The 25761-nt window shown below is 38.5% G+C and overlaps 23 non-coding genes across 23 annotated transcripts; all 23 read right to left on the bottom strand.

The window, feature by feature from the left end:
* Positions 1 to 1906: 1906 nt before the first annotated feature.
* trnam-cau (transfer RNA methionine (anticodon CAU)) lies at positions 1907 to 1979 on the bottom strand. The gene has a single exon. It is a non-coding gene; the product is annotated as a tRNA-Met (tRNA).
* Positions 1980 to 2923: 944 nt separating this feature from the next.
* trnat-cgu (transfer RNA threonine (anticodon CGU)) lies at positions 2924 to 2996 on the bottom strand. The gene has a single exon. It is a non-coding gene; the product is annotated as a tRNA-Thr (tRNA).
* Positions 2997 to 4645: 1649 nt separating this feature from the next.
* Positions 4646 to 4718, bottom strand: trnat-cgu (transfer RNA threonine (anticodon CGU)). Its single transcript has one exon. It is a non-coding gene; the product is annotated as a tRNA-Thr (tRNA).
* A 978-nt stretch (positions 4719 to 5696) lies between these two features.
* trnam-cau (transfer RNA methionine (anticodon CAU)) lies at positions 5697 to 5769 on the bottom strand. The gene has a single exon. It is a non-coding gene; the product is annotated as a tRNA-Met (tRNA).
* A 268-nt stretch (positions 5770 to 6037) lies between these two features.
* Positions 6038 to 6110, bottom strand: trnam-cau (transfer RNA methionine (anticodon CAU)). The gene has a single exon. It is a non-coding gene; the product is annotated as a tRNA-Met (tRNA).
* Positions 6111 to 6382: 272 nt separating this feature from the next.
* On the bottom strand, positions 6383 to 6455 carry trnam-cau (transfer RNA methionine (anticodon CAU)). Its single transcript has one exon. It is a non-coding gene; the product is annotated as a tRNA-Met (tRNA).
* A 1643-nt stretch (positions 6456 to 8098) lies between these two features.
* On the bottom strand, positions 8099 to 8171 carry trnam-cau (transfer RNA methionine (anticodon CAU)). Its single transcript has one exon. It is a non-coding gene; the product is annotated as a tRNA-Met (tRNA).
* Positions 8172 to 8443: 272 nt separating this feature from the next.
* Positions 8444 to 8516, bottom strand: trnam-cau (transfer RNA methionine (anticodon CAU)). Its single transcript has one exon. It is a non-coding gene; the product is annotated as a tRNA-Met (tRNA).
* A 612-nt stretch (positions 8517 to 9128) lies between these two features.
* Positions 9129 to 9201, bottom strand: trnat-cgu (transfer RNA threonine (anticodon CGU)). Its single transcript has one exon. It is a non-coding gene; the product is annotated as a tRNA-Thr (tRNA).
* A 612-nt stretch (positions 9202 to 9813) lies between these two features.
* Positions 9814 to 9886, bottom strand: trnam-cau (transfer RNA methionine (anticodon CAU)). Its single transcript has one exon. It is a non-coding gene; the product is annotated as a tRNA-Met (tRNA).
* Positions 9887 to 11547: 1661 nt separating this feature from the next.
* trnam-cau (transfer RNA methionine (anticodon CAU)) lies at positions 11548 to 11620 on the bottom strand. Its single transcript has one exon. It is a non-coding gene; the product is annotated as a tRNA-Met (tRNA).
* A 266-nt stretch (positions 11621 to 11886) lies between these two features.
* On the bottom strand, positions 11887 to 11959 carry trnat-cgu (transfer RNA threonine (anticodon CGU)). Its single transcript has one exon. It is a non-coding gene; the product is annotated as a tRNA-Thr (tRNA).
* A 979-nt stretch (positions 11960 to 12938) lies between these two features.
* On the bottom strand, positions 12939 to 13011 carry trnam-cau (transfer RNA methionine (anticodon CAU)). Its single transcript has one exon. It is a non-coding gene; the product is annotated as a tRNA-Met (tRNA).
* A 1316-nt stretch (positions 13012 to 14327) lies between these two features.
* Positions 14328 to 14400, bottom strand: trnam-cau (transfer RNA methionine (anticodon CAU)). The gene has a single exon. It is a non-coding gene; the product is annotated as a tRNA-Met (tRNA).
* Positions 14401 to 14666: 266 nt separating this feature from the next.
* trnat-cgu (transfer RNA threonine (anticodon CGU)) lies at positions 14667 to 14739 on the bottom strand. Its single transcript has one exon. It is a non-coding gene; the product is annotated as a tRNA-Thr (tRNA).
* A 978-nt stretch (positions 14740 to 15717) lies between these two features.
* trnam-cau (transfer RNA methionine (anticodon CAU)) lies at positions 15718 to 15790 on the bottom strand. The gene has a single exon. It is a non-coding gene; the product is annotated as a tRNA-Met (tRNA).
* Positions 15791 to 17106: 1316 nt separating this feature from the next.
* Positions 17107 to 17179, bottom strand: trnam-cau (transfer RNA methionine (anticodon CAU)). The gene has a single exon. It is a non-coding gene; the product is annotated as a tRNA-Met (tRNA).
* A 972-nt stretch (positions 17180 to 18151) lies between these two features.
* Positions 18152 to 18224, bottom strand: trnat-cgu (transfer RNA threonine (anticodon CGU)). Its single transcript has one exon. It is a non-coding gene; the product is annotated as a tRNA-Thr (tRNA).
* Positions 18225 to 20224: 2000 nt separating this feature from the next.
* Positions 20225 to 20297, bottom strand: trnat-cgu (transfer RNA threonine (anticodon CGU)). The gene has a single exon. It is a non-coding gene; the product is annotated as a tRNA-Thr (tRNA).
* A 616-nt stretch (positions 20298 to 20913) lies between these two features.
* Positions 20914 to 20986, bottom strand: trnak-cuu (transfer RNA lysine (anticodon CUU)). The gene has a single exon. It is a non-coding gene; the product is annotated as a tRNA-Lys (tRNA).
* A 952-nt stretch (positions 20987 to 21938) lies between these two features.
* On the bottom strand, positions 21939 to 22011 carry trnat-ugu (transfer RNA threonine (anticodon UGU)). Its single transcript has one exon. It is a non-coding gene; the product is annotated as a tRNA-Thr (tRNA).
* A 633-nt stretch (positions 22012 to 22644) lies between these two features.
* On the bottom strand, positions 22645 to 22717 carry trnat-cgu (transfer RNA threonine (anticodon CGU)). The gene has a single exon. It is a non-coding gene; the product is annotated as a tRNA-Thr (tRNA).
* Positions 22718 to 23674: 957 nt separating this feature from the next.
* On the bottom strand, positions 23675 to 23747 carry trnam-cau (transfer RNA methionine (anticodon CAU)). The gene has a single exon. It is a non-coding gene; the product is annotated as a tRNA-Met (tRNA).
* Between the last annotated feature and the right edge of the window lie 2014 nt (positions 23748 to 25761).

Here is a 25761-nt window from a genome sequence, read left to right as displayed (position 1 = left end):
TATGGTCTGAAAGTCCACATCACCTGAGAAAAAAAATATGATTTCATTCTAAAGTAAAAAATATAGATATCGACCTTAAGATGTGGTATCCACTGTGACAAAAGTATGTATTGTCTGAAAGTCCAAAACAACTGAGAATTAATTTTCACTTCATCTTCAGACAACACTGTCTTTTTAAAAGCTTTGCTGCCCCGTGTGAGGATCGAACTGACGACCTTCAGATTATGAGACTGACGCGCTACCTACTGCGCTAACGAAGCACATTTAATCGACAAATCGAAAGAAAAAAATATCAATACCGACCTTCACTTTTTGACAGTGACGTTGTAAGCACCGTGCCAAAATGTATGGTCTGAAAAACCACAACACCTGAGAAAAAAACAATGATTTCATTCTAAAGTAAAACAATTTGATATCGACCTTAAGATGTGGTTTCCACCGTGACAAAAGTATGTATTGTCTGAAAGTCCAAAACATCTGAGAATTAAATTTCACTTCATCTTCAGAGAACACTTTCTTTTTAAAATCTTTGCTGCCCCGTGTGAGGATCGAACACGCGACCTTCAGATTATGAGACTGACGCGCTACCTACTGCGCTAACGAAGCACATTTAATCAACAAATCTAAAGAAAAAATTATCGATACCGACCTCCACTTTTTGACAGTGACGTTGTAAGCACCGTGCCAAAATGTATGGTCTGAAAAACCACAACACCTGAGAAAAAAACTATGATTTCATTCTAAAGTAAAACAATTTGATATCGACCTTAAGATGTGGTTTCCACCGTGACAAAAGTATGTATTGTCTGAAAGTCCAAAACCACTGAGAATTTATTTTCACCATCAGACAACAGTCTTTTTATAAGCTTTGCTGCCCCGTGTGAGAATCGAACTCACGACCTTCAAATTATGAGACTGCCGCGCTGCCTGCTGCACCAACGAGGCACATTAAATCGTTAAGTGTAAGAAAAAATATCGATACCGACCTTCAGATTTTGACGCTGACGTTGTAAGCACCGTGCCAAAATGTATGGTCTGAAAGTCCACAACACCTGAGAAAAAAACTATGATTTCATTCGAAAGTAAGAAATATAGATATCGACCTTAAGATGTGGTATCCACCGAAACAAAAGTATGTATTGACTGAAAGTCCAAAACATCTGAGAATTAATTGTCACTTATTCTTCAGAGAACACTTTCTTTTTAAAATCTTTGCTGCCCCGTGTGAGGATCTAACTCACGACCTTCAGATTATGATACTGACGCGCTACCTACTGCGCTAACGAAGCACATTTAATCATGAAATCGAAAGAAAAAATTATCGATACCGACCTTCACTTTTTGACAGTGACGTTGTAAGCACCGTGCCAAAATGTATGGTCTGAAAAACCACAACACCTGAGAAAAAAACTATGATTTCATTCTAAAGTAAAAAATATAGATATCGACCTTAAGATGTGGTATCCACTGTGACAAAAGTATGTATTGTCTGAAAGTCCGAAACAACTGAGAATTAATTTTCACTTCATCTTCGGACAACACTGTCTTTTTAACAGCTTTGCTGCCCCGTGTGAGGATGTAACTCACGACCTTCAGATTATGAGACTGACGCGCTGCCTGCTGCACCAACGAGGCACATTAAATCATTAAGTGTAAGAAAAAATATCGATACCGACCTTCAGATTTTGACAGAGACGTTGTAAGCACCGTGCCAAAATGTATGGTCTGAAAGTCCACATCACCTGAGAAAAAAACAATGATTTCATTCTAAAGTAAAAAATATAGATATCGACCTTAAGATGTGGTATCCACTGTGACAAAAGTATGTATTGTCTGAAAGTCCAAAACAACTGAGAATTAATTTTCCCTTCATTTTCAGACAACACTGTTTTTTTAAAAGCTTTGCTGCCCCGTGTGAGGATCGAACTCACGACCTTCAAATTATGAGACTGACGCGCTACCTACTGCGCTAACGAAGCACATTTAATCAACAAATCGAAAGAAAAGATTATCGATACCGACCTTCACTTTTTGACAGTGACGTTGTAAGCACCGTGCCAAAATGTATGGTCTGAAAAACCACAACACCTGAGAAAAAAACTATGATTTCATTCTAAAGTAAAACAATTTGATATCGACCTTAAGATGTGGTTTCCACCGTGACAAAAGTATGTATTGTCTTAAAGTCCAAAACCACTGAGAATTAATTTTCACTCTCAGACAACAGTCTTTTTATAAGCTTTGCTGCCCCTTGTGAGGATGGAACTCACGACCTTCAGATTATGAGACTGACTCGCTGCCTGCTGCACCAACGAGGCAAATGAAATCATTTAGTGTAAGAAAAAATATCGATACCGACCTTCAGATTTTGACAGTGACGTTGTAAGCACCGTATCAAAATGTATGGTCTGAAAAACCACAACACCTGAGAAAAAAATTATGATTTCATTCTAAAGTAAAACAATTTGATATCGACCTTAAGATGTGGTTTCCACCGTGACAAAAGTATGTATTGTCTGAAAGTCCAAAACCACTGAGAATTAATTTTCACCTTCAGACAACACTGTCTTCCTATAAGCTTTGCTGCCCCTTGTGAGGATCGAACTCACGACCTTCAGATTATGAGACTGACGCGCTACCTACTGCGCTAACGAAGTAGATTTAATCAACAAATCGAAAGAAAAAAATATCGATACCGACCTTCACTTTTTGACAGTGACGTTGTAAGCACCGTGCCAAAATGTATGGTCTGAAAAACCACAACACCTGAGAAAAAAACTATGATTTCATTCTAAAGTAAAACAATTTGATATCGACCTTAAGATGTGGTTTCCACCGTGACAAAAGTATGTATTGTCTGAAAGTCCAAAACCACTGAGAATTTATTTTCACCATCAGTGAACAGTCTTTTTATAAGCTTTGCTGCCCCGTGTGAGAATCGAACTCACGACCTTCAAATTACGAGACTGACGCGCTGCCTGCTGCACCAACGAGGCACATTAAATCGTTAAGTGTAAGAAAAAATATCGATACCGACCTTCAGATTTTGACGCTGACGTTGTAAGCACCGTGCCAAAATGTATGGTCTGAAAGTCCACAAAACCTGAGAAAAAAACTATGATTTCATTCGAAAAAAAGAAATATAGATATCGACCTTAAGATGTGGTATCCACCGAAACAAAAGTATGTATTGTCTGAAAGTCCAAAACATCTGAGAATTAATTGTCACTTATTCTTCAGACAACACTTTCTTTTTAAAGTCTTTGCTGCCCCGTGTGAGGATCTAACTCACGACCTTCAGATTATGAGACTGACGCGCTGCATGCTGCACCAACGAGGCACATTAAAGCATTAAGTGTAAGAAAAAATATAGATACCGACCTTCAGATTTTGACAGTGACGTTGTAAGCACCGTGCCAAAATGTATGGTCTGAAAGTCCACAACACCTAAGAAAAAAACAATGATTTCATTCTAAAGTAAAAAATATAGATATGGATACCGACCTTCAGATTTTGACAGTGACGTTGTAAGCACCGTGACAAAAGTATGTATCGTCTGAACGTCCAATTCCACTGAGAATTAATTTTCACTTCATCTTCAGAAAACACTGTTTTTTTGAAAGCTTTGCTGCCCCGTGTGAGGATCGAACTCACGACCTTCAGATTATGAGACTGACGCACTGCCTGCTGCGCCAACGAGGCACTTTTAAACATTAAGCGTAAAGAAAAAATATCGATAACGACTTTCACTTTTTGACAGTGACGTTGTAAGCACCGTGCCAAAATGTATGGTCTGAAAAACCACAACACCTGAGAAAAAAACTATGATTTCATTCTAAAGTAAAACAATTTGATATCGACCTTAAGATGTGGTTTCCACCGTGACAAAAGTATGTATTGTCTTAAAGTCCAAAACCACTGAGAATTAATTTTCACTCTCAGACAACAGTCTTTTTATAAGCTTTGCTGCCCCTTGTGAGGATGGAACTCACGACCTTCAGATTATGAGACTGACTCGCTGCCTGCTGCACCAACGAGGCAAATGAAATCATTTAGTGTAAGAAAAAATATCGATACCGACCTTCAGATTTTGACAGTGACGTTGTAAGCACCGTATCAAAATGTATGGTCTGAAAAACCACAACACCTGAGAAAAAAATTATGATTTCATTCTAAAGTAAAACAATTTGATATCGACCTTAAGATGTGGTTTCCACCGTGACAAAAGTATGTATTGTCTGAAAGTCCAAAACCACTGAGAATTAATTTTCACCTTCAGACAACACTGTCTTCCTATAAGCTTTGCTGCCCCTTGTGAGGATCGAACTCACGACCTTCAGATTATGAGACTGACGCGCTACCTACTGCGCTAACGAAGCAGATTTAATCAACAAATCGAAAGAAAAAAATATCGATACCGACCTTCACTTTTTGACAGTGACGTTGTAAGCACCGTGCCAAAATGTATGGTCTGAAAAACCACAACACCTGAGAAAAAAACTATGATTTCATTCTAAAGTAAAACAATTTGATATCGACCTTAAGATGTGGTTTCCACCGTGACAAAAGTATGTATTGTCTGAAAGTCCAAAACCACTGAGAATTTATTTTCACCATCAGTGAACAGTCTTTTTATAAGCTTTGCTGCCCCGTGTGAGAATCGAACTCACGACCTTCAAATTACGAGACTGACGCGCTGCCTGCTGCACCAACGAGGCACATTAAATCGTTAAGTGTAAGAAAAAATATCGATACCGACCTTCAGATTTTGACGCTGACGTTGTAAGCACCGTGCCAAAATGTATGGTCTGAAAGTCCACAAAACCTGAGAAAAAAACTATGATTTCATTCGAAAGTAAGAAATATAGATATCGACCTTAAGATGTGGTATCCACCGAAACAAAAGTATGTATTGTCTGAAAGTCCAAAACATCTGAGAATTAATTGTCACTTATTCTTCAGACAACACTTTCTTTTTAAAATCTTTGCTGCCCCGTGTGAGGATCTAACTCACGACCTTCAGATTATGAGACTGACGCGCTGCATGCTGCACCAACGAGGCACATTAAAGCATTAAGTGTAAGAAAAAATATAGATACCGACCTTCAGATTTTGACAGTGACGTTGTAAGCACCGTGCCAAAATGTATGGTCTGAAAGTCCACAACACCTAAGAAAAAAACAATGATTTCATTCTAAAGTAAAAAATATAGATATGGATACCGACCTTCAGATTTTGACAGTGACGTTGTAAGCACCGTGACAAAAGTATGTATCGTCTGAACGTCCAATTCCACTGAGAATTAATTTTCACTTCATCTTCAGAAAACACTGTTTTTTTAAAAGCTTTGCTGCCCCGTGTGAGGATCGAACTCACGACCTTCAGATTATGAGACTGACGCACTGCCTGCTGCGCCAACGAGGCACTTTTAAACATTAAGCGTAAAGAAAAAATATCGATAACGACTTTCACTTTTTGACAGTGACGTTGTAAGCACCGTGCCAAAATGTATGGTCTGAAAAACCACAACACCTGAGAAAAAAACAATGATTTCATTCTAAAGTAAAAAATATAGATATCGACGTTAAGATGTGGTATCCACTGTGACAAAAGTATATATTGTCTGGAAGTCCAAAACCACTGAGAATTAATTTTCACTTCATCTTCAGACAACACTTTCTTATTTAAAGCTTTGCTGCCCCGTGTGAGGATCGAACTCACGACCTTCAGATTATGAGACTGAGGCGCTACCTACTGTGCTAACGAGGCACATCTAATCAACAATTCGAAAGAGAAAATTATCAATACCGACCTTCACTTTTTGACAGTGACGTTGTAAGCACCGTGCCAAAATGTATGGTCTGAAAAACCACAACACCTGAGAAAAAAACAATGATTTCATTCTAAAGTAAAACAATTTGATATCGACCTTTAGATGTGGTTTCCACCGTGACAAAAGTATGTATTGTCTGAAAGTCCAAAACCACTGAGAATTAATTTTCACCTTCAGACAACACTGTCGTTTTATAAGCTTTGCTGCCCCGTGTGAGGATCGAACTCACGACCTTCAGATTATGAGACTGACGCGCTGCCTGCTGCGCCAACGAGGCACTTCTAAACATTAAGCGTAAAGAAAAAATATCGATAACGACCTTCAGATTTTGACAGTGACGTTGTAAGCACCGTGCCAAAATGTATGGTCTGAAAGTCCACATCACCTGAGAAAAAAAATATGATTTCATTCTAAAGTAAAAAATATAGATATCGACCTTAAGATGTGGTATCCACTGTGACAAAAGTATGTATTGTCTGAAAGTCCAAAACAACTGAGAATTAATTTTCACTTCATCTTCAGACAACACTGTCTTTTTAAAAGCTTTGCTGCCCCGTGTGAGGATCGAACTCACGACCTTCAGATTATGAGACTGACGCGCTACCTACTGCGCTAACGAAGCACATTTAATCGACAAATCGAAAGAAAAAAATATCAATACCGACCTTCACTTTTTGACAGTGACGTTGTAAGCACCGTGCCAAAATGTATGGTCTGAAAAACCACAACACCTGAGAAAAAAACAATGATTTCATTCTAAAGTAAAACAATTTGATATCGACCTTAAGATGTGGTTTCCACCGTGACAAAAGTATGTATTGTCTGAAAGTCCAAAACATCTGAGAATTAAATTTCACTTCATCTTCAGAGAACACTTTCTTTTTAAAATCTTTGCTGCCCCGTGTGAGGATCGAACTCGCGACCTTCAGATTATGAGACTGACGCGCTACCTACTGCGCTAACGAAGCACATTTAATCAACAAATCTAAAGAAAAAATTATCGATACCGACCTCCACTTTTTGACAGTGACGTTGTAAGCACCGTGCCAAAATGTATGGTCTGAAAAACCACAACACCTGAGAAAAAAACTATGATTTCATTCTAAAGTAAAACAATTTGATATCGACCTTAAGATGTGGTTTCCACCGTGACAAAAGTATGTATTGTCTGAAAGTCCAAAACCACTGAGAATTTATTTTCACCATCAGACAACAGTCTTTTTATAAGCTTTGCTGCCCCGTGTGAGAATCGAACTCACGACCTTCAAATTATGAGACTGCCGCGCTGCCTGCTGCACCAACGAGGCACATTAAATCGTTAAGTGTAAGAAAAAATATCGATACCGACCTTCAGATTTTGACGCTGACGTTGTAAGCACCGTGCCAAAATGTATGGTCTGAAAGTCCACAACACCTGAGAAAAAAACTATGATTTCATTCGAAAGTAAGAAATATAGATATCGACCTTAAGATGTGGTATCCACCGAAACAAAAGTATGTATTGACTGAAAGTCCAAAACATCTGAGAATTAATTGTCACTTATTCTTCAGAGAACACTTTCTTTTTAAAATCTTTGCTGCCCCGTGTGAGGATCTAACTCACGACCTTCAGATTATGATACTGACGCGCTACCTACTGCGCTAACGAAGCACATTTAATCATGAAATCGAAAGAAAAAATTATCGATACCGACCTTCACTTTTTGACAGTGACGTTGTAAGCACCGTGCCAAAATGTATGGTCTGAAAAACCACAACACCTGAGAAAAAAACTATGATTTCATTCTAAAGTAAAAAATATAGATATCGACCTTAAGATGTGGTATCCACTGTGACAAAAGTATGTATTGTCTGGAAGTCCAAAACCACTGAGAATTAATTTTCACTTCATCTTCAGACAACACTTTCTTATTAACAGCATTGCTGCCCCGTGTGAGGATCGAACTAACGACCTTCAGATTATGAGACTGAGGCGCTACCTACTGCGCTAACGAGGCACATCTAATCAAAAATTCGAAAGAGAAAATTATCAATACCGACCTTCACTTTTTGACAGTGACGTTGTAAGCACCGTGCCAAAATGTATGGTCTGAAAAACCACAACACCTGAGAAAAAAACAATGATTTCATTCTAAAGTAAAACAATTTGATATCGACCTTAAGATGTGGTTTCCACCGTGACAAAAGTATGTATTGTCTGAAAGTCCAAAACCACTGAGAATTAATTTTCACCTTCAGACAACACTGTCGTTTTATAAGCTTTGCTGCCCCGTGTGAGGATCGAACTCACGACCTTCAGATTATGAGACTGACGCGCTGCCTGCTGCGCCAACGAGGCACTTCTAAACATTAAGCGTAAAGAAAAAATATCGATAACGACCTTCAGATTTTGACAGTGACGTTGTAAGCACCGTGCCAAAATGTATGGTCTGAAAGTCCACATCACCTGAGAAAAAAAATATGATTTCATTCTAAAGTAAAAAATATAGATATCGACCTTAAGATGTGGTATCCACTGTGACAAAAGTATGTATTGTCTGAAAGTCCAAAACAACTGAGAATTAATTTTCACTTCATCTTCAGACAACACTGTCTTTTTAAAAGCTTTGCTGCCCCGTGTGAGGATCGAACTCACGACCTTCAGATTATGAGACTGACGCGCTACCTACTGCGCTAACGAAGCACATTTAATGGACAAATCGAAAGAAAAAAATATCAATACCGACCTTCACTTTTTGACAGTGACGTTGTAAGCACCGTGCCAAAATGTATGGTCTGAAAAACCACAACACCTGAGAAAAAAACAATGATTTCATTCTAAAGTAAAACAATTTGATATCGACCTTAAGATGTGGTTTCCACCGTGACAAAAGTATGTATTGTCTGAAAGTCCAAAACATCTGAGAATTAAATTTCACTTCATCTTCAGAGAACACTTTCTTTTTAAAATCTTTGCTGCCCCGTGTGAGGATCGAACTCGCGACCTTCAGATTATGAGACTGACGCGCTACCTACTGCGCTAACGAAGCACATTTAATCAACAAATCTAAAGAAAAAATTATCGATACCGACCTCCACTTTTTGACAGTGACGTTGTAAGCACCGTGCCAAAATGTATGGTCTGAAAAACCACAACACCTGAGAAAAAAACTATGATTTCATTCTAAAGTAAAACAATTTGATATCGACCTTAAGATGTGGTTTCCACCGTGACAAAAGTATGTATTGTCTGAAAGTCCAAAACCACTGAGAATTTATTTTCACCATCAGACAACAGTCTTTTTATAAGCTTTGCTGCCCCGTGTGAGAATCGAACTCACGACCTTCAAATTACGAGACTGACGCGCTGCCTGCTGCACCAACGAGGCACATTAAATCGTTAAGTGTAAGAAAAAATATCGATACCGACCTTCAGATTTTGACGCTGACGTTGTAAGCACCGTGCCAAAATGTATGGTCTGAAAGTCCACAACACCTGAGAAAAAAACTATGATTTCATTCGAAAGTAAGAAATATAGATATCGACCTTAAGATGTGGTATCCACCGAAACAAAAGTATGTATTGTCTGAAAGTCCAAAACATCTGAGAATTAATTGTCACTTATTCTTCAGAGAACACTTTCTTTTTAAAATCTTTGCTGCCCCGTGTGAGGATCTAACTCACGACCTTCAGATTATGATACTGACGCGCTACCTACTGCGCTAACGAAGCACATTTAATCATGAAATCGAAAGAAAAAATTATCGATACCGACCTTCACTTTTTGACAGTGACGTTGTAAGCACCGTGCCAAAATGTATGGTCTGAAAAACCACAACACCTGAGAAAAAAACTATGATTTCATTCTAAAGTAAAACAATTTGATATCGACCTTAAGATGTGGTTTCCACCGTGACAAAAGTATGTATTGTCTGAAAGTCCAAAACCAGCGAGAATTAATTTTCACCTTCAGAAAACACAGTTTTTTTAAAAGCTTTGCTGCCCCGTGTGAGGATCGAACTCACGACCTTCAGATTATGAGACTGACGCGCTGCCTGCTGCGCCAACGAGGCACTTTTAAACATTAAGCGTAAAGAAAAAATATCGATAAAGACTTTCACTTTTTGACAGTGACGTTGTAAGCACCGTGCCAAAATGTATGGTCTGAAAAACCACAACACCTGAGAAAAAAACAATGATTTCATTCTAAAGTAAAAAATATAGATATCGACGTTAAGATGTGGTATCCACTGTGACAAAAGTATATATTGTCTGAAAGTCCAAAACCAGTGAGAATTAATTTTCACCTTCAGACAACACTGTCTTTCTATAAGCTTTGCTGCCCCGTGTGAGGATCGAACTCACGACCTTCAGACTATGAGACTGACGCACTGCCTGCTGCGCCAACGAGGCACTTTTAAACATTGAGAGTAAAGAAAAAATATCGATAACGACCTTCACATTTTGACAGTGACGTTGTAAGCACCGTGCCAAAATGTATGGTCTGAAAGTCCACATCACCTGAGAAAAAAACAATGATTTCATTCTAAAGTAAAAAATATAGATATGGATTCCGACCTTCAGATTTTGACAGTGACGTTGTAAGCACCGTGACAGAAGTATGTATCGTCTGAACGTCCAATACCACTGAGAATTAATTTTCACTTCATCTTCAGAAAACACTGTTTTTTTAAAAGCTTTGCTGCCCCGTGTGAGGATCGAACTCACGACCGTCAGATTATGAGACTGACGCCCTGCCTGCTGCGCCAACGAGGCACTTTTAAACATTAAGCGTAAAGAAAAAATATCGATAACGACTTTCCCTTTTTGACAGTGACCTTGTAAGCACCGTGGCAAAATGTATGGTCTGAAAAACCACAACACCTGAGAAAAAAACAATGATTTCATTCTAAAGTAAAACAATTTGATATCGACCTTAAGATGTGGTTTCCACCGTGACAAAAGTATGTATTGTCTGAAAGTCCAAAACCACTGAGAATTAATTTTCACCTTCAGACAACAGTGTCTTTTTAGAAGCTTTGCTGCCCCATGTGAGGATCGAACTCACGACCTTCAGATTATGAGACTGACGCGCTGCCTGCTGCGCCAACGAGGGACTTCTAAACATCAAGCGTAAAGAAAAAATATCGATAACGACCTTCAGATTTTGACAGTGACGTTGTAAGCACCGTGCCAAAATGTATGGTCTGAAAGTCCACATCACCTGAGAAAAAAAATATGATTTCATTCTAAAGTAAAAAATATAGATATCGACCTTAAGATGTGGTATCCACTGTGACAAAAGTATGTATTGTCTGAAAGTCCAAAACAACTGAGAATTAATTTTCACTTCATCTTCAGACAACACTGTCTTTTTAAAAGCCTTTCTGCCCCGTGGGAGGATCGAACTCACGACGTTCAGATTATGAGAGTGACGCGCTACCTACTGCGCTAACGAAGCACATTTAATCGACAAATCCAAAGAAAAAAATATCAATACCGACCTTCACTTTTTGACAGTGACGTTGTAAGCACCGTGCCAAAAAGTATGGTCTGAAAAACCACAACACCTGAGAAAAAAACAATGATTTCATTCTAAAGTAAAACAATTTGATATCGACCTTAAGATGTGGTTTCCACCGTGACAAAAGTATGTATTGTCTGAAAGTCCAAAACATCTGAGAATTAAATTTCACTTCATCTTCAGAGAACACTTTCTTTTTAAAATCTTTGCTGCCCCGTGTGAGGATCGAACTCACGACCTTCAGATTATGAGACTGACGCGCTACCTACTGCGCTAACAAAGCACATTTAATCAACAAATCTAAAGAAAAAATTATCGATACCGACCTTCACTTTTTGACAGTGACGTTGTAAGCACCGTGCCAAAATGTATGGTCTGAAAAACCACAACACCTGAGAAAAAAACTATGATTTCATTCTAAAGTAAAACAATTTGATATCGACCTTAAGATGTGGTTTCCACCGTGACAAAAGTATGTATTGTCTGAAAGTCCAAAACCACTGAGAATTTATTTTCACCATCAGAGAACAGTCTTTTTATAAGCTTTGCTGCCCCGTGTGAGAATCGAACTCACGACCTTCAAATTACGAGACTGACGCGCTGCCTGCTGCACCAACGAGGCACATTAAATCTTTAAGTGTAAGAAAAAATATCGATACCGACCTTCAGATTTTGACGCTGACGTTGTAAGCACCGTGCCAAAATGTATGGTCTGAAAGTCCACAACACCTGAGAAAAAAACTATGATTTCATTCGAAAGTAAGAAATATAGATATCGACCTTAAGATGTGGTATCCACCGAAACAAAAGTATGTATTGTCTGAAAGTCCAAAACATCTGAGAATTAATTGTCACTTATTCTTCAGACAACACTTTCTTTTTAAAATCTTTGCTGCCCCGTGTGAGGATCTAACTCACGACCTTCAGATTATGAGACTGACGCGCTGCATGCTGCACCAACGAGGCACATTAAAGCATTAAGTGTAAGAAAAAATATAGATACCGACCTTCAGATTTTGACAGTGACGTTGTAAGCACCGTGCCAAAATGTATGGTCTGAAAGTCCACAACACCTAAGAAAAAAACAATGATTTCATTCTAAAGTAAAAAATATAGATATGGATACCGACCTTCAGATTTTGACAGTGACGTTGTAAGCACCGTGACAAAAGTATGTATCGTCTGAACGTCCAATTCCACTGAGAATTAATTTTCACTTCATCTTCAGAAAACACTGTTTTTTTTAAAATCTTTGCTGCCCCGTGTGAGGATCGAACTCACGACCTTCAGATTATGAGACTGACGCACTGCCTGCTGCGCCAACGAGGCACTTTTAAACATTAAGCGTAAAGAAAAAATATCGATAACGACTTTCACTTTTTGACAGAGACGTTGTAAGCACCGTGCCAAAATGTATGGTCTGAAAAACCACAACACCTGAGAAAAAAACAATGATTTCATTCTAAAGTAAAAAATATAGATATCGACGTTAAGATGTGGTATCCACTGTGACAAAAGTATATATTGTCTGGAAGTCCAAAACCACTGAGAATTAATTTTCACTTCATCTTCAGACAACACTTTCTTATTAAAAGCTTTGCTGCCCCGTGTGAGGATCGAACTCACGACCTTCAGATTATGAGACTGACGCGCTACCTACTGCGCTAACGAAGCACATCTAATCGACAAATCGAAAGAAAAAAATATCGATACCGACCTTCACTTTTTGACAGTGACGTTGTAAGCACCGTGCCAAAAGGTATGGTCTGAAAAACCACAACACCTGAGAAAAAAACAATGATTTCATTCTAAAGTAAAAAATATAGATATCGACGTTAAGATGTGGTATCCACTGTGACAAAAGTATATATTGTCTGAAAGTCCAAAACCAGTGAGAATTAATTTTCACCTTCAGACAACACTGTCTTTATATAAGCTTTGCTGCCCCGTGTGAGGATCGAACTCACGACCTTCAGACTATGAGACTGACGCACTGCCTGCTGCGCCAACGAGGCACTTTTAAACTTTGAGCGTAAAGAAAAAATATCGATAACGACCTTCAGATTTTGACAGTGACGTTGTAAGCACATTGCCAAAATGTATGGTCTGAAAGTCCACATCACCTGAGAAAAAAACAATGATTTCATTCTAAAGTAAAAAATATAGATATGGATTCCGACCTTCAGATTTTGACAGTGACGTTGTAAGCACCGTGACAAAAGTATGTATCGTCTGAACGTCCAATACCACTGAGAATTAATTTTCACTTCATCTTCAGAAAACACTGTTTTTTTAAAAGCTTTGCTGCCCCGTGTGAGGATCGAACTCACGACCTTCAGATTATGAGACTGACGCCCTGCCTGCTGCGCCAACGAGGCACTTTTAAACATTAAGCGTAAAGAAAAAATATCGATAACGACTTTCCCTTTTTGACAGTGACCTTGTAAGCACCGTGGCAAAATGTATGGTCTGAAAAACCACAACACCTGAGAAAAAAACAATGATTTCATTCTAAAGTAAAACAATTTGATATCGACCTTAAGATGTGGTTTCCACCATGACAAAAGTATGTATTGTCTGAAAGTCCAAAACCACTGAGAATTAATTTTCACCTTCAGACAACACTGTCTTTTTATAAGCTTTGCTGCCCTGTGTGAGGATCGAACTCACGACCTTCAGATTATGAGACTGACGTGCTGCCTGCTGCGCCAATGAGGGACTTCTAAACATTAAGCGTAAAGAAAAAATATCGATAACGACCTTCAGATTTTGACAGTGACGTTGTAAGCACCGTGCCAAAATGTATGGTCTGAAAGTCCACAACACCTGAGAAAAAAACAATGATTCCATTCTAAAGTAAAACAATTTGATATCGACCTTAAGATGTGGTTTCCACCGTGACAAAAGTATGTATTGTCTGAAAGTCCAAAACATCTGAGAATTAAATTTCACTTCATCTTCAGAGAACACTTTCTTTTTAAAATCTTTGCTGCCCCGTGTGAGGATCGAACTCACGACCTTCAGATTATGAGACTGACGCGCTACCTACTGCGCTAACAAAGCACATTTAATCAACAAATCTAAAGAAAAAATTATCGATACCGACCTTCACTTTTTGACAGTGACGTTGTAAGCACCGTGCCAAAATGTATGGTCTGAAAAACCACAACACCTGAGAAAAAAACTATGATTTCATTCTAAAGTAAAACAATTTGATATCGACCTTAAGATGTGGTTTCCACCGTGACAAAAGTATGTATTGTCTGAAAGTCCAAAACCACTGAGAATTTATTTTCACCATCAGAGAACAGTCTTTTTATAAGCTTTGCTGCCCCGTGTGAGAATCGAACTCACGACCTTCAAATTACGAGACTGACGCGCTGCCTGCTGCACCAACGAGGCACATTAAATCTTTAAGTGTAAGAAAAAATATCGATACCGACCTTCAGATTTTGACGCTGACGTTGTAAGCACCGTGCCAAAATGTATGGTCTGAAAGTCCACAACACCTGAGAAAAAAACTATGATTTCATTCGAAAGTAAGAAATATAGATATCGACCTTAAGATGTGGTATCCACCGAAACAAAAGTATGTATTGTCTGAAAGTCCAAAACATCTGAGAATTAATTGTCACTTATTCTTCAGACAACACTTTCTTTTTAAAATCTTTGCTGCCCCGTGTGAGGATCTAACTCACGACCTTCAGATTATGAGACTGACGCGCTGCATGCTGCACCAACGAGGCACATTAAAGCATTAAGTGTAAGAAAAAATATAGATACCGACCTTCAGATTTTGACAGTGACGTTGTAAGCACCGTGCCAAAATGTATGGTCTGAAAGTCCACAACACCTAAGAAAAAAACAATGATTTCATTCTAAAGTAAAAAATATAGATATGGATACCGACCTTCAGATTTTGACAGTGACGTTGTAAGCACCGTGACAAAAGTATGTATCGTCTGAACGTCCAATTCCACTGAGAATTAATTTTCACTTCATCTTCAGAAAACACTGTTTTTTTAAAAGCTTTGCTGCCCCGTGTGAGGATCGAACTCACGACCTTCAGATTATGAGACTGACGCACTGCCTGCTGCGCCAACGAGGCACTTTTAAACATTAAGCGTAAAGAAAAAATATCGATAACGACTTTCACTTTTTGACAGTGACGTTGTAAGCACCGTGCCAAAATGTATGGTCTGAAAAACCACAACACCTGAGAAAAAAACAATGATTTCATTCTAAAGTAAAAAATATAGATATCGACGTTAAGATGTGGTATCCACTGTGACAAAAGTATATATTGTCTGGAAGTCCAAAACCACTGAGAATTAATTTTCACTTCATCTTCAGACAACACTTTCTTATTAAAAGCTTTGCTGCCCCGTGTGAGGATCGAACTCACGACCTTCAGATTATGAGACTGACGCGCTACCTACTGCGCTAACGAAGCACATATAATCGACAAATCGAAAGAAAAAAATATCGATACCGACCTTCACTTTTTGACAGTGACGTTGTAAGCACCGTGCCAAAAGGTATGGTCTGAAAAACCACAACACCTGAGAAAAAAACAATGATTTCATTCTAAAGTAAAAAATATAGATATCGACGTTAAGATGTGGTATCCACTGTGACAAAAGTATATATTGTCTGAAAGTCCAAAACCAGTGAGAATTAATTTTCACCTTCAGACAACACTGTCTTTCTATAAGCTTTGCTGCCCCGTGTGAGGATCGAACTCACGACCTTCAGACTATGAGACTGACGCACTGCCTGCTGCGCCAACGAGGCACTTTTAAACATTGAGCGTAAAGAAAAAATATCGATAACGACCTTCAGATTTTGACAGTGACGTTGTAAGCACCGTGCCAAAATGTATGGTCTGAAAGTCCACATCACCTGAGAAAAAAACAATGATTTCATTCTAAAGTAAAAAATATAGATATGGATTCCGACCTTCAGATTTTGACAGTGACGTTGTAAGCACCGTGACAAAAGTATGTATCGTCTGAACGTCCAATACCACTGAGAATTAATTTTCACTTCATCTTCAGAAAACACTGTTTTTTTAAAAGCTTTGCTGCCCCGTGTGAGGATCGAACTCACGACCTTCAGATTATGAGACTGACGCCCTGCCTGCTGCGCCAACGAGGCACTTTTAAACATTAAGCGTAAAGAAAAAATATCGATAACGACTTTCCCTTTTTGACAGTGACCTTGTAAGCACCGTGGCAAAATGTATGGTCTGAAAAACCACAACACCTGAGAAAAAAACAATGATTTCATTCTAAAGTAAAACAATTTGATATCGACCTTAAGATGTGGTTTCCACCATGACAAAAGTATGTATTGTCTGAAAGTCCAAAACCACTGAGAATTAGTTTTCACCTTCAGACAACACTGTCTTTTTATAAGCTTTGCTGCCCCGTGTGAGGATCGAACTCACGACCTTCAGATTATGAGACTGACGTGCTGCCTGCTGCGCCAATGAGGGACTTCTAAACATTAAGCGTAAAGAAAAAATATCGATAACGACCTTCAGATTTTGACAGTGACGTTGTAAGCACCGTGCCAAAATGTATGGTCTGAAAGTCCACATCACCTGAGAAAAAAAATATGATTTCATTCTAAAGTAAAAAATATAGATATCGACCTTAAGATGTGGAATCCACCGTGACAAAAGTATGTATTGTCTGAAAGTCCAAAACATCTGAGAATTAAATTTCACTTCATCTTCAGAGAACACTTTCTTTTTAAAATCTTTGCTGCCCCGTGTGAGGATCGAACTCACGACCTTCAGATTATGAGACTGACGCGCTACCTACTGCGCTAACAAAGCACATTTAATCAACAAATCTAAAGAAAAAATTATCGATACCGACCTTCACTTTTTGACAGTGACGTTGTAAGCACCGTGCCAAAATGTATGGTCTGAAAAACCACAACACCTGAGAAAAAAACTATGATTTCATTCTAAAGTAAAACAATTTGATATCGACCTTAAGATGTGGTTTCCACCGTGACAAAAGTATGTATTGTCTGAAAGTCCAAAACCACTGAGAATTTATTTTCACCATCAGAGAACAGTCTTTTTATAAGCTTTGCTGCCCCGTGTGAGAATCGAACTTACGACCTTCAAATTACGAGACTGACGCGCTGCCTGCTGCACCAACGAGTCACATTAAATCGTTAAGTGTAAGAAAAAATATCGATACCGACCTTCAGATTTTGACGCTGACGTTGTAAGCACCGTGCCAAAATGTATGGTCTGAAAGTCCACAACACCTGAGAAAAAAACTATGATTTCATTCGAAAGTAAGAAATATAGATATCGACCTTAAGATGTGGTATACACCGAAACAAAAGTATGTATTGTCTGAAAGTCCAAAACATCTGAGAATTAATTGTCACTTATTCTTCAGACAACACTTTCTTTTTAAAATCTTTGCTGCCCCGTGTGAGGATCTAACTCACGACCTTCAGATTATGAGACTGACGCGCTGCATGCTGCACCAACGAGGCACATTAAAGCATTAAGTGTAAGAAAAAATATAGATACCGACCTTCAGATTTTGACAGTGACGTTGTAAGCACCGTGCCAAAATGTATGGTCTGAAAGTCCACAACACCTAAGAAAAAAACAATGATTTCATTCTAAAGTAAAAAATATAGATATGGATACCGACCTTCAGATTTTGACAGTGACGTTGTAAGCACCGTGACAAAAGTATGTATCGTCTGAACGTCCAATTCCACTGAGAATTAATTTTCACTTCATCTTCAGAAAACACTGTTTTTTTAAAAGCTTTGCTGCCCCGTGTGAGGATCGAACTCACGACCTTCAGATTACGAGACTGACGCGCTACCTACTGCGCTAACGAGGCACATCTAATCAACAAATCTAAAGAAAAAAATATCAATACCGACCTTCACTTTTTGACAGACGTTGTAAGCACCGTGCCAAAATGTATGGTCTGAAAAACCACAACACCTGAGAAAAAAACAATGATTTCATTCTAAAGTAAAACAATTTGATATCGACCTTAAGATGTGGTTTCCACCGTGACAAAAGTATGTATTGTCTGAAAGTCCAAAACCACTGAGAATTAATTTTCACCTTGAGACAACACTGTCTTTTTATAAGGTTTGCTGCCCCGTGTGAGGATCGAACTCACAACCTTCAGCTTATGAGACTGACGCGCTACCTACTTCGCTAACGAAGCACATTTAATCAACAAATCGAAAGAAAAAATTAGCGATACCGACCTTCACTTTTTGACAGTGACGTTGTAAGCACCGTGCCAAAATGTATGGTCTGAAAGTCCACAATACCTGAGAAAAAAACTATGATTTCATTCTAAAGTAAAAAATATAGATATCGACCTTAAGATGTGGTATCCACCGTGACAAAAGTATGTATTGTCTGAAAGTCCAAAACATCTGAGAATTAATTTTCACTTCATCTTCAGAGAACACTTTCTTTTTAAATCTTTGCTGCCCCATGTGAGGATCGAACTCGCGAGCTTCAGATTATGAGACTGACGCGCTACCTACTGCGCTAACGAAGCACATTTAATAAACAAATCGAAAGAAAAAAATATCGATACCGACCTTCACTTTTTGACAGTGACGTTGTAAGCACCGTGCCAAAATGTATGGTCTGAAAAACCACAACACCTGAGAAAAAAACAATGATTTCATTCTAAAGTAAAACAATTTGATATCGACCTTAAGATGTGGTTTCCACCGTGACAAAAGTATGTATTGTGTGAAAGTCCAAAACCACTGAGAATTAATTTTCACATTCAGACAACACTCTCTTTTTATAAGCTTTGCTGCCCCGTGTGAGGATCGAAAACATGACCTTCAGATTATGAGACTGACGCGGTGCCTGCTGCGCCCACGAGGCACTTTTAATAATTAAGCGTAAAGAAAAAATATCGATAACGACCTTCAGATTTTGACAGTGACGTTGTAAGCACCGTGCCAAAATGTATGGTCTGAAAGTCCACATCACATGAGAAAAAAACAATGATTTCATTCTAAAGGATAAAATATAGATATGGATACCGACCTTCAGATTTTGACAGTGACGTTGTAAGCATCGTGACAAAAGTATGTATCGTCTGAACGTCCAATACCACTGAGAATTAATTTTCACTTCATCTTCAGAAAACACTGTTTTTTTAAAAGCTTTGCTGCCCCGTGTGATGATCGAACTCACTACCTTCAGATTATGAGACTGACGCGCTGCCTGCTGCGCCAACGAGGCACTTTTAAACATTAAGCGTAAAGAAAAAATATCGATAACGACCTTCACTTTTTGACAGTGACGTTGTAAGCACCGTGCCAAAATGTATGGTCTGAAAAACCACAACACCTGAGAAAAAAACAATGATTTCATTCTAAAGTAAAACAATTTGATATCGACCTTAAGATGTGGTTTCCACCGTGACAAAAGTATGTATTGTCTGAAAGTCCAAAACATCTGAGAATTAATTTTCACTTCATCTTCAGAGAACACTTTCTTTTTAAATCTTTGCTGCCCCATGTGAGGATCGAACTCGCGAGCTTCAGATTATGAGACTGACGCGCTACCTACTGCGCTAACGAAGCACATTTAATAAACAAATCGAAAGAAAAAAATATCGATACCGACCTTCACTTTTTGACAGTGACGTTGTAAGCACCGTGCCAAAATGTATGGTCTGAAAAACCACAACACCTGAGAAAAAAACAATGATTTCATTCTAAAGTAAAACAATTTGATATCGACCTTAAGATGTGGTTTCCACCGTGACAAAAGTATGTATTGTGTGAAAGTCCAAAACCACTGAGAATTAATTTTCACATTCAGACAACAGTCTCTTTTTATAAGCTTTGCTGCCCAGTGTGAGGATCGAACTCACGACCTTCAAATTACGAGACTGACGCGCTGCCTGCTGCACCAACGAGGCACATTAAATCGTTAAGTGTAAGAAAAAATATCGATACCGACCTTCAGATTTTGACACTGACGTTGTAAGCACCGTGCCAAAATGTATGGTCTGAAAGTCCACAACACCTGAGAAAAAAACTATGATTTCATTCGAAAGTAAGAAATATAGATATCGACCTTAAGATGTGGTATCCACCGAAACAAAAGTATGTATTGTCTGAAAGTCCAAAACATCTGAGAATTAATTGTCACTTATTCTTCAGACAACACTTTCTTTTTAAAATCTTTGCTGCCCCGTGTGAGGATCTAACTCACGACCTTCAGATTATGAGACTGACGCGCTGCATGCTGCACCAACGAGGCACTTTTAAACATTAAGCGTAAAGAAAAAATATCGATAACGACTTTCACTTTTTGACAGTGACGTTGTAAGCACCGTGCCAAAATGTATGGTCTGAAAAACCACAACACCTGAGAAAAAAACTATGATTTCATTCTAAAGTAAAAAATATAGATATCGACCTTAAGATGTGGTATCCACTGTGACAAAAGTATGTATTGTCTGGAAGTCCAAAACCACTGAGAATTAATTTTCACTTCATCTTCAGACAACACTTTCTTATTAACAGCATTGCTGCCCCGTGTGAGGATCGAACTCACGACCTTCAGATTAAGAGACTGAGGCGCTACCTACTGCGCTAACGAGGCACATCTAATCAACAATTCGAAAGAGAAAATTATCAATACCGACCTTCACTTTTTGACAGTGACGTTGTAAGCACCGTGCCAAAATGTATGGTCTGAAAAACCACAACACCTGAGAAAAAAACAATGATTTCATTCTAAAGTAAAACAATTTGATATCGACCTTAAGATGTGGTTTCCACCGTGACAAAAGTATGTATTGTGTGAAAGTCCAAAGCCACTGAGAATTAATTTTCACCTTCAGACAACACTGTCTTTTTATAAGCTTTGCTGCCCCGTGTGAGGATCGAACTCACGACCTTCAGATTATGAGACTGACGCACTGCCTGCTGCGCCAACGAGGCACTTTTAAACATTGAGCGTAAAGAAAAAATATCGATAACGACCTTCAGATTTTGACAGTGACGTTGTAAGCACCGTGCCAAAATGTATGGTCTGAAAGTCCACAACACCTGAGAAAAAAACTATGATTTCATTCGAAAGTAAGAAATATAGATATCGACCTTAAGATGTGGTATCCACCGAAACAAAAGTATGTATTGTCTGAAAGTCCAAAACATCTGAGAATTAATTGTCACTTATTCTTCAGACAACACTTTCTTTTTAAAATCTTTGCTGCCCCGTGTGAGGATCTAACTCACGACCTTCAGATTATGATACTGACGCGCTACCTACTGCGCTAACGAAGTACATTTAATCATGAAATCGAAAGAAAAAATTATCGATACCGACCTTCACTTTTTGACAGTGACGTTGTAAGCACCGTGCCAAAATGTATGGTCTGAAAAACCACAACACCTGAGAAAAAAACTATGATTTCATTCTAAAGTAAAACAATTTGATATCGACCTTAAGATGTGGTTTCCACCGTGACAAAAGTATGTATTGTCTGAAAGTCCAAAACCACTGAGAATTAATTTTCACCATCAGACAACAGTCTTTTTATAAACTTTGCTGCCCAGTGTGAGGATCGAACTCACGACCTTCAAATTACAAGACTGACGCGCTGCCTGCTGCACCAACGAGGCACATTAAATCGTTAAGTGTAAGAAAAAATATCGATACCGACCTTCAGATTTTGACACTGACGTTGTAAGCACCGTGCCAAAATGTATGGTCTGAAAGTCCACAACACCTGAGAAAAAAACTATGATTTCATTCGAAAGTAAGAAATATAGATATCGACCTTAAGATGTGGTATCCACCGAAACAAAAGTATGTATTGTCTGAAAGTCCAAAACATCTGAGAATTAATTGTCACTTATTCTTCAGACAACACTTTCTTTTTAAAATCTTTGCTGCCCCGTGTGAGGATCTAACTCACGACCTTCAGATTATGAGACTGACGCGCTGCATGCTGCACCAACGAGGCACATTAAAGCATTAAGTGTAAGAAAAAATATAGATACCGACCTTCAGATTTTGACAGTGACGTTGTAAGCACCGTGCCAAAATGTATGGTCTGAAAGTCCACAACACCTAAGAAAAAAACAATGATTTCATTCTAAAGTAAAAAATATAGATATGGATACCGACCTTCAGATTTTGACAGTGACGTTGTAAGCACCGTGACAAAAGTATGTATCGTCTGAACGTCCAATTCCACTGAGAATTAATTTTCACTTCATCTTCAGAAAACACTGTTTTTTTAAAAGCTTTGCTGCCCCGTGTGAGGATCGAACTCACGACCTTCAGATTACGAGACTGACGCGCTACCTACTGCGCTAACGAGGCACATCTAATCAACAAATCTAAAGAAAAAAATATCAATACCGACCTTCACTTTTTGACAGACGTTGTAAGCACCGTGCCAAAATGTATGGTCTGAAAAACCACAACACCTGAGAAAAAAACAATGATTTCATTCTAAAGTAAAACAATTTGATATCGACCTTAAGATGTGGTTTCCACCGTGACAAAAGTATGTATTGTCTGAAAGTCCAAAACCACTGAGAATTAATTTTCACCTTGAGACAACACTGTCTTTTTATAAGGTTTGCTGCCCCGTGTGAGGATCGAACTCACAACCTTCAGCTTATGAGACTGACGCGCTACCTACTTCGCTAACGAAGCACATTTAATCAACAAATCGAAAGAAAAAATTAGCGATACCGACCTTCACTTTTTGACAGTGACGTTGTAAGCACCGTGCCAAAATGTATGGTCTGAAAGTCCACAATACCTGAGAAAAAAACTATGATTTCATTCTAAAGTAAAAAATATAGATATAGACCTTAAGATGTGGTATCCACCGTGACAAAAGTATGTATTGTCTGAAAGTCCAAAACATCTGAGAATTAATTTTCACTTCATCTTCAGAGAACACTTTCTTTTTAAATCTTTGCTGCCCCATGTGAGGATCGAACTCGCGAGCTTCAGATTATGAGACTGACGCGCTACCTACTGCGCTAACGAAGCACATTTAATAAACAAATCGAAAGAAAAAAATATCGATACCGACCTTCACTTTTTGACAGTGACGTTGTAAGCACCGTGCCAAAATGTATGGTCTGAAAAACCACAACACCTGAGAAAAAAACAATGATTTCATTCTAAAGTAAAACAATTTGATATCGACCTTAAGATGTGGTATCCACTGTGACAAAAGTATATATTGTCTGGAAGTCCAAAACCACTGAGAATTAATTTTCACTTCATCTTCAGACAACACTTTCTTATTAAAAGCTTTGCTGCCCCGTGTGAGGATCGAACTCACGACCTTCAGATTATGAGACTGACGCGCTACCTACTGCGCTAACGAAGCACATTTAATCGACAAATCGAAAGAAAAAAATATCGATACCGACCTTCACTTTTTGACAGTGACGTTGTAAGCACCGTGCCAAAAGGTATGGTCTGAAAAACCACAACACCTGAGAAAAAAACAATGATTTCATTCTAAAGTAAAACAATTTGATATCGACCTTAAGATGTGGTTTCCACCGTGACAAAAGTATGTATTGTCTGAAAGTCCAAAACCAGTGAGAATTAATTTTCACCTTCAGACAACACTGTCTTTCTATAAGCTTTGCTGCCCCGTGTGAGGATCGAACTCACGACCTTCAGATTATGAGACTGACGCACTGCCTGCTGCGCCAACGAGGCACTTTTAAACATTGAGCGTAAAGAAAAAATATCGATAACGACCTTCAGATTTTGACAGTGACGTTGTAAGCACCGTGCCAAAATGTATGGTCTGAAAGTCCACATCACCTGAGAAAAAAACAATGATTTCATTCTAAAGTAAAAAATATAGATATGGATTCCGACCTTCAGATTTTGACAGTGACGTTGTAAGCACCGTGACAAAGTATGTATCGTCTGAACGTCCAATACCACTGAGAATTAATTTTCACTTCATCTTCAGAAAACAGTGTTTTTTTAAAAGCTTTGCTGCCATGTGTGAGGATCGAACTCAGGACCTTCAGATTATGAGACTGACGCGCTGCCTGCTGCGCCAACGAGGCACGTTTAAACATTAAGCGTAAAGAAAAAATATCGATAACGACTTTCACTTTTTGACAGTGACGTTGTAAGCACCGTGCCAAAATGTATGGTCTGAAAAACCACAACACCTGAGAAAAAAACAATGATTTCATTCTAAAGTAAAAAATATAGATATCGACCTTAAGATGTGGTATCCACTGTGAAAAAAGTATGTATTGTCTGGAAGTCCAAAACCACCGAGAATTAATTTTCACTTCATCTTCAGACAACACTTTCTTATTAACAGCATTGCTGCCCCGTGTGAGGATCGAACTCACGACGTTCAGATTATGAGACTGAGGCGCTACCTACTGTGCTAACGAGGCACATCTAATCAACAATTCGAAAGAAAAAATTATCAATACCGACCTTCACTTTTTGACAGTGACGTTGTAAGCACCGTGCCAAAATGTATGGTCTGAAAAACCACAACACCTGAGAAAAAAACAATGATTTCATTCTAAAGTAAAACAATTTGATATCGACCTTAAGATGTGGTTTCCACCGTGACAAAAGTATGTATTGTCTGAAAGTCCAAAACCAGTGAGAATTAATTTTCACCTTCAGACAACACTGTCTTTCTATAAGCTTTGCTGCCCCGTGTGAGGATGGAACTCACGACCTTCAGATTATGAGACTGACGCACTGCCTGCTGCGCCAACGAGGCACTTTTAAACATTGAGCGTAAAGAAAAAATATCGATAACGACCTTCAGATTTTGACAGTGACGTTGTAAGCACCGTGCCAAAATGTATGGTCTGAAAGTCCACATCACCTGAGAAAAAAACAATGATTTCATTCTAAAGTAAAAAATATAGATATGGATTCCGACCTTCAGATTTTGACAGTGACGTTGTAAGCACCGTGACAAAAGTATGTATCGTCTGAACGTCCAATACCACTGAGAATTAATTTTCACTTCATCTTCAGAAAACAGTGTTTTTTTAAAAGCTTTGCTGCCCCGTGTGAGGATCGAACTCACGACCTTCAGATTATGAGACTGACGCGCTGCCTGCAGCGCCAACGAGGCACGTTTAAACATTAAGCGTAAAGAAAAAATATCGATAACGACTTTCACTTTTTGACAGTGACGTTGTAAGCACCGTGCCAAAATGTATGGTCTGAAAAACCACAACACCTGAGAAAAAAACAATGATTTCATTCTAAAGTAAAAAATATAGATATCGACCTTAAGATGTGGTATCCACTGTGACAAAAGTATGTATTGTCTGGAAGTCCAAAACCACTGAGAATTAATTTTCACTTCATCTTCAGACAACACTTTCTTATTA

Source organism: Salmo salar, chromosome 02 (assembly GCF_965601325.2).
Source record: "Salmo salar chromosome 02, fSalSal1, whole genome shotgun sequence".
NCBI lineage: Eukaryota > Metazoa > Chordata > Actinopteri > Salmoniformes > Salmonidae > Salmo > Salmo salar.
Note: the sequence above shows the minus strand (reverse complement) of the source record. Positions and strands in the feature narration are given on the sequence as shown.